A 9,022-nucleotide genomic window follows, 5' to 3' on the forward strand; every position below is an offset into this window, starting at 1 on the left:
TGATATGGACCATTTATTATGTGGGCCCCACTTCAATATGTATTGTTCATCATGTGAGCGCACCTTTGATTTCAATCACCTATTAAGTGGGTCTCACCTTTGATGCGGATAGTCCATCATGTTGGGTCACACTTTGATGTGGGTCATCCATAATATGGGGCCTACCTTTGATGTGAACCGTGCGTTATATAGGCCCACCTTGATGTGGACTATTCATCATGTGAGGCCCCACCTTCAATGTGGCCCTTTCATCATGCGGGCTCACTTTTGACGTCCAACATCCATCATATGGGTCCCACCTTTTTTATGGACCATCCATCATGTGAAGCCCACTTAATGTGGATAGTCCATCATGCGGGGTCACATTTTGATCCAGGCAATTCATCATGTAGGACCCACCTTTGATGTCCACCATTTATCATGTGGGTCCCACCATTGTTGTGGATTGTCCATCATGTGGGGCCCACTTAATATGGATAGTTCATGCATAGCCAAATTTTGATGTGGGCCATACATCATGTGGGACCCACCTTTGATGTCCACCATTTATCATGTGGGTCCCACCATTTTTGTGGATTGTCCATCATGTGAGGCCCACTTAATATGGATAGTTCATGCATAGCCGAATTTTGATGTGGGCCATACATCATGTGGGACCCACCTTTGATGTCAACCATTTACCATGTGGGTCCCACCATTGTTGTGAATTGTCCATCATGTGGGACCTACTTAATATGGATAGTTCATGCATAGCCGATTCTTGATGTGGACCATACATCATGTGGGACCCACCTTTGATGTCCACCATTTATCATGTGGGTCCCACCATTGTTGTGGATTGTCCATCATGTGGGGCCCACTTAATGTGGATAATTCATGCAGATCTGGATTTTGATGTGGGCCATACATCATGTGGGACCTTGGGGCCCAACCTTCAATATTGATTGTTCATCATGTGGGCCTACCTTTGATGTCAACCTTCCATTGTGTGGTCCCACATTCAATGTCTACCATCCATCATATGGTCCCACATTCAATGTCCACCATCCATCATGTGGGTCTCACCTTTGATGTGGATCATCCATCATGTAGGGCTACACTTTGACGTGGGCCACCTAGCATGTAGGTCCCACCTTCGATGTGGATCATCCATCATGTAGGGCTATACTTTGCATTCATCATGTGGGGCCCTACCTTTAATATGGGTCACCTGAGAGAGATTGTAAGAGAAGAGAAGAGGGTAAGATGGAATTACCTAGAAAGCTTAAAGACAATCTTATTCAAAATTTTATGAAATATGTCTACCCACAAGCAAGATAAGTTCTTGAAAACTATGTAATTTCTCCCTTATTATTATTATTTTTTTAAAATTAGTTTCTAAAAAAGATTAAACAATAAAATTAAAATTTTACCAAACAATCTACTTTCAAAATAAAAACATATTTGTTTAGAATAAGTAAATAAACTCTTATTAATAGAGATGCCAAATGACCGTAACATGTGCAATATTAAAGTTTTCAATATTGACTAATATTGATGCGGAGACTATTGATGATTGACTTCAATATGTTTTTATTTAAACTTAGTGACATCTGTAGCTTGAACTAGCTAATCATGTTACTGAAAGAGCTATTTTTTGCTAATTTATTAAATGATGGGTGAAAATGTTTTCTTTGCTATTTATACATAATTTTGTAATTCTAATAAGATTTAACATATATATTTTTTAAAATTTTTATTCGATAGTAGCTAGATGTTTGATTAGTTGACTACCTAACTCATATCTAACTTCTTAAGATGATATTCAATTCCGACGCCTACTTGACTTCTTTAAATAATATCCAAATTTGTATTATAATATTTAACCCATTCACAGCCCTAACGGGAAGCCACAAGATAGAAAGAAATGCACACTAAGATATAACATATCTTTCGTAGGTGAGTCTTATTATTATTATTATTATCTGGTACGGCGTGGTGCCACGCCCTCACCAAACACCGTTGCAAGACTCAATGTCAAGTCATGCCCCAGGAGAGGAAATAAAACAAGTCATGTCTCGAGAAAGTGGGTACGCTGCTAGCTGAGCCACTGAGCTGGCTGTGGTAGGTCCTAGTACTGTCCGAAGAGGAGTGCGCCAACCACCATTACAATTCTCACACCCTCCCTTTTTGGCTTAGCCCATGAAACCAATCCACCAAAGAAGAAAAAGGAGTACGGTTCCTCCCCATTACACAAATTATAGGCCACATACGAATTTAATTGGCTACTCCTATGGAGAACTGCACTTGTCCTCTTTCTAATATCAGGACGGTGATTTGAAGCAAATTAACGTTTATAAATGATCCAGACTTTCAATCGATGCATTGGAGTCGATTAAGTGCACACCAGCTTCACCCAAGAGGGTTCCTACCTTGATTTATGTATTTTATATCCACACTGTCCATCCATTTTACTTGATCAGTTTAGAGCATGAGCCAAAAAATGAAGAAAATTCAAATCTTAAGTGGACCATACTTTGGGAAATAGTGGTCATTGAATGCCCTACCATTAAAAACTTATTGGGACCCACCCACCTTGTAATGTTCCTGTCATGTTTATTTGCCATCTAACCTGTTCATATAATCACATAAACCTTAATGTAGAAAAAAATTTAAAAAAATCAGCTTGATTCAAAACTTATATGGTCCATTAATGGTCAATCTCCATTGTTTCCTATGTTATGGTCCACCTGAGAATTGGATCTGCTTCATTTTTAGGCTCATGCCCTAAAATGATCCATTGAAATGGATGGATGGTGTGGACATAGAATACATACATTAACATTGGGCCCACAGTAAGGGCCGGAGCTAATCCACTCCCGCATTAATTGACATGCTTGGATGATCCAATCGAATGATTCAGATTACTATAAGGTCCATTGCACATTTCCTATCTAGAAGTTGACCTTCTTGGGTGGTTAGAATCATCGAATGGGGCATGGGTTGCATGGCTAACCATTAAATGTATGCTAAACCTTACAACAATCCAGATCAATCAATTAAGCTGTCCAAATGTCTTGATGCAACTAAGAGCACCATAACTTGCCATTGGAATGCTGTACAAGCCCAACGGATCCAAGCTAAAAAAGTAGTGGGCCACCACCTCGGTAATCAAGCTAAAAAAATCGTCCCTATTGAAAATCCAGGAATATATACTAAATTCCTCACATATTGGTGGACGATAAATGAGATATTTTGGAAATGGCTAATCAACGAAGATTGAGCGGCAACTGTGCTAGTGGTGTGACAAGGAACTCTTCTTGCCTGAAAATGTACGGTTTAATACATGTAAACGGTCCCAACTGGTATACGTCTGAAATTGCTTGCAAAGTTAGTAGAAACACGTGGCAACTTTCCTTCGGTTTTTACTTTTTAGTAGTAGGAGGAGATATTTTCATGCGTGGAAGGCAGGCAGACTTCGGATAACTGAAATGAAATCGTAACAACTTCGGAAGGGAGGCCCCACCACAATGGACCATGGGCGGTCCTCTCTCTCTCTCTCTCCTTTTTTTTAATTTATTTTTATTTTTATAAAACTGTATATATAAATAAAATTGAAGATAGCTTCCTCTTTTTTATGAAAATAGTAAACACCCTCTCCTGTATTTTGGACTATTGCATGTACCTCCTGTAAGAACTCTATTTAGTGGGCCTCACTGATCAACGGTCTGGATTGTTATACAGTTGGACTGGATGATTGAGTAGACCAGTGGGCCCCACTTCAGGTGATGCGCTGCGCAGTCTATCTGCGCAGCTCTGCGTACTAGGGCTGGAATGCTATAGCTGTCTTACGCAGACAGCAGTTTGAGTTGAACTAGGATGCTACAACGTGGAGCATGGGAGAGAGAGTTGTGATGGGTTTCAAACTCTCTCTCCACAGACTCTATAAAAGAGAGCTGGGTCCCCAATCCTACACCACAGAAAAATTCGAGTCCCATCTACTGATTTGCAGAAAGGGTGTGAAGGAGAGGAAGATCCTAAGCTCTAAAGGAATTCTGGTATTCTGGTGTTCTTATCCGGCTTCTATGGCGGCGTCTCAGCTAGGTAAGCTGTCTGAACCCCTGATCGCCATGTCCCATGCACAGACAGATCCGTGGGCCTATTCCGCATATAGATTAAGTCCCATAGTTGGTATCAGAGCAATCTGTGCATAGGCATAGATGATCACATCCAGCCACATCTGATCACATCAGGAATTTACGAATCATGAATCTGAGTTAAATTGGTTTTTTATTTATTAAATTTTTTAAGGGAAATGCAGAATTAGCTCCATTAGCTAAAGAAAAACCAGCTTTTTTTTTTTTTTTTGCCGTGGACTCAGCATTACATGTAGGCAGTGTTCGAAATATCGATACTATCGGCCGATATTATCGTTATCGTTGCACAGCCCAGAATTTAATTAGGGATTTTCGAATCCCTAAATTCAGAAATCAGTTAGATTAGGGATTTCAGATCTACAACCCTAAATCCAGTTTCTATTAGGGATTTAGATTCGAATCCCCAAATCCAAATTCTGCAATTAGGGTTTTTCCATTAAAACCCCTAAATACAGTTATCGCATATTAGGGATTTTCGAATCCCTAAATATAGAAATCCAGTATTGAAGATTTCGAATCCCAAATACTCATCTAATTAGGGATTTCGTTCTCAAATCCCCATATACCGCAATTGGGGATTTCAGATTACTGATTCCAGAATTCAGATTCGAAACCGAAAAAAAACCCAAAATTGGAGATTTTATACCCACCTGTGTCTTCAATGGAGGCGGTCATGGATTACAGCACCACTGTCGGCCATGTAACCCACCATCAGGGAAGACCGGACGTCCGACCGGCTGCGAATCCATCTGCAGAGAAGGAGAAATCTCCCTCTCCCTTCAGTAGCCGCCCCTAGTAGGTCGAAAACGGCTTAATTTCTTCTCGAATCAGCGTCGTGGATGATGGCGTGACGAGATCTTCCACAAACTTCGGATAATCTCACGAAAGGGAAATTTTTTTTCCTTCCCTAAGTCGATCGCTGCTCGGTCGAAACCGACCTCTTAGGAAGACGGGTGTCTGATTGCTGCTCGGTTGAACCCGACCTTTAGGAAGTCGGGTGACTGATTGCTGCTCGGTCGAATCCGACCTTATAGGTTGTCGGGTCAGTGGACCCGATTACATACAGCGTATGATACATCCTGCGGACCTGCACTGACAACCGGCCCATTGCACATCTGGGCCATTTAATTTATATCTCATGTCTTGTAGCAGGACACTGTCCACATATAAAGTTTTTTTTTTTTATGTGGTATGCATCATTGATGTACCAGGACCATTTTAGCTAAGGGTCCAATTTTTGGACCATTCTAATTGAGTCACATGTCAGCACACATTTAATTAGTGTGAACAATTTACCATGAGCAATTAATCTTATGCATTCTCTTGATAGGTAATGCAAATAGTAACCTATATTTGACAAATATTTAGTATATGGGCTAATCCATCCATGTTGTAGACACCCATGAATGAATCTACACATCCAGTTGTTTAAAGGTTAATATTTCCTATTTATTATGTAAATGTAATGTACTAGATTTGCTTTACTCATTCAGTGTGAACTGACGATAGGTAGTCCTGATTCGGCCCTATAGTTGGCCCATCACCCATCTTTAAGTATTGATATGGACCGTTGGAATATAAGGTGTGAAACCTATTTATATATTTCACTTTAAGGAATTCCAAAAAGTCAGTATCAACTAACTTATGGACCGCATCGGACTAATTAAGAAATAATCCATAGAGAGGCAGGATTATAATAGCAATCTTGTAGTTTATATTTGTAGTTTTGAATTCGGTTGTGTTAGCCACCATAGTGACCTTAATTGATGAAAATTCTACAAGTACAAACTTGTAACATTAGGATAAGCAGATTGCATACAGTTGCGTTCATGTTTTCATGCGTACGATAACAAAAATATAGATGATTATCGTATGACAGTCAAATGAACGGGTGGAGTAAATGGTGTAGGTAATGTAAAACTGAAAGACTCATCTCACCCACAGGTGTTGAGTGTCTCAGATTTACATCACTGACATCACTTAGCTTCATGTTCAGGAGGATCACTAGCATGTTATTATTACCACCCACAGGAGGAATGATGATGATGTAACAGATTCTCAACAAGATGTGATGGTTGGGCCCATCTTCATCTTGGATAATTCAGTTGATGCCTCCCTTAGCAACTGAATCAGTTATCTTTGCCTGATATTTTGTTTACTAAACTGTTTTGTGAAATAATGAACTAATGTGAGTATATGTGTATCTCTTATATTTCAGTCTCAATTCCAACTAATACGCATCAAGTCCCTGCCTTAAATGGGTCTAATTATACTCAATGGAAGAACGCCATTGAAGTTGTACTGGGCTGTCTTCAATTAGATCTTGCCCTGATAACACCAGAACCGCCAAAGCCATCTGATAATGCCACTGAAGCTGAATATAATAGATGGGTTGCATGGTTTAGATCAAATGATACATGCCTGAAAGTCATTAAATATTCAATTTCTGAATCGATGAAGGGTGCCATGCCTGAAACAGATAAGGCTAAAGTTTTCCTGACTGAAATGGGAAAACGATTCAAGAAATCTGATAAATCTGAAGTAGGCATTCTTCTGAATAAATTGACTCGCTCGTCTTACGATGGAAAAGGTAACATCCGTGAATACATTGTAGAGCAGATCGAAGTTATTTCTAAGATTCGTGCTCTAGGGCTTGTACTCACTGATGATCAACTGGTTCATTTGATCATGAACAACCTACCTCCCCAATTCGGCACGTTCCTGGTAAACTATAACACTTTGAAGGACATGTGGACATTGGATGAACTCATCACTCAGTGCGTCCAAGAAGAAGACAGGATCAGACAGATGATAAAGGTTCAAAATGTTAATATGGTGACTTCAGGACAAGGGCATGGGTAAGGAAATAAAGGTAGAAAGAAGAGGAAACAAGGTTCTAATAGTGGATTCTCTGGTCCTCCATCAGGAAACCATGAGAATCAATCTGGAAATGGCGGGTCATCTAAAGAAAGACTGCGAAGGTTTTAAGAATTGGCTCATAAAGAAAGGTAATCATTCTGTTCTTGTCTGTTTTGAATCTAATCTGACCGATGTGTCAGTGGATTCCTGGTGGATAGATTCAGGAACTACTATTCACATATGCACTTCTATGCAGGAATTACTACAGGCCAGGCCACCAATTGATGCGGAGCGCTCAGTATACGTAGGCAATGGTGTCAAAGTTGACGTGGAGGCAATAGGAGTCTATAGGCTTAAGTTGAAGTCAGGTCATTTTTTGAATTTAGTTAATACATTCTGTATGCCGTCTATAAGGCGCAATTTAGTTTCAATTTCCTGTTTAGATAAGTTGGGATATTCGTTTCACTTTGGAAATAAAAGTTTTAGTATTTACTTTAATTCGATTAAAGTTGGAACCGGCTCTTTAGTAAACAACTTATACCAGTTAGACTTGATTGCCTCCCACGTCTATAATATTAATACCTTGCATGGAAATGTAGCGGGATCCAAGCGAAGACTAGACTATGAGAATTCCTCCATGTTGTGGCACAGGCGGCTATGCCATATATCTCGTGAGAGATTAGACAGGCTTGTGCGAGAAGGAATTTTGCATTCTCTAGACTTCTCTGATTATAAAGTATGCATTGATTGCATAAAAGGGAAACAGACTAGAACGAGAAAGAAAGGTGCAACCAGGAGTGTAGATCTATTAGAGATTATACATACAGATATATGTGGACCATTCCCTACAGCCTCATGGAGTGGCCACAAATATTTCATTACCTTTATAGATGACTACTCTCGCTTTGGGTACCTATACCTTATCAGTGAGAAATCGGATGCCCTGGATGCTTTTAAAATCTATAAGGCCGAGGTTGAAAATCAATTCGATAAAATGATTAAAGTTGTCAGATCTAACCATGGTAGTGAACACTATGTCAGATATAACGAATCAAGACGCAATCCAGGGCTATTCGCTAGATACCTGCAGGATTGTGGAATTGTCGCACAGTACACTATGCCTGCCACTCCAGAGCAGAATGATGTAGCTGAGATGCATAATCGCACTCTTATGGATATGGTGCGAAGCATGGTTAGCAATTCGACATTGCCAGAATCTCTATGGGGTGATGTGATCAAAACCGCAGTTCATATACTAAATAGGGTTCCCAGGAAAGCAGTAAGCAAAACTTCTTTTGAGTTGTGGAATGGGAGAAAACCAAGTCTCTGATATCTACATGTTTGGGGTTGTCCTGCTGAAGCCAAAATTTATAACCCACATGAAAAGAAGCTTGATCCTAGAACCGTAAGTTGTTTCTTCATTGGATATCAAGAAAGATCAAAGGCTATCGATTCTATTGTCCTTCCCACTCTATCAGGATTGTTAAGACTAGGAATGTCAGATTCATTAAGGACACTGAAAACAGTGGGAGCACGAACATAAGAAAATTTTGTATTTGAGGAATAAAGGACCGTGACTCCAGTCATAGTCAATCCAGATTACGTGGATATTAATGATGCAGTCGATTCTGCAGTCACTACAGAACACCACGTAGAACCTCATATACAAACCACTGATGAGGAAAATCAAGATCAGACCTAACAATCTAAACCATTGAGAAGATCTGAAAGAGAGAGAAGGCCTGTAAATCGAGACGATTACATCGTATACTTACAGGAGCACGATTTTGATATAGGGGTGGAAAAGGATCTTGAATCTTTTACACAAGTCAAACAAAGTGCTGATCCTTCTTGTTGGTTTGATGCTATGAAAGATGAGTTGAAATCCATGCAGGAAAATAAAGTATGAGATCTTTTAGAGTTACCCACTGGAATAAGGCCGATTGGTTGTAAATGGATATTTAAAACCAAACGGGACTCCAAAGGTAATATCGAACGATATAAAGTCAGACTTGTTGCCAAGGGTT

This window comes from Magnolia sinica, chromosome 13 (assembly GCF_029962835.1).
Source record: "Magnolia sinica isolate HGM2019 chromosome 13, MsV1, whole genome shotgun sequence".
Classification (NCBI taxonomy): Eukaryota; Viridiplantae; Streptophyta; class Magnoliopsida; order Magnoliales; family Magnoliaceae; genus Magnolia; species Magnolia sinica.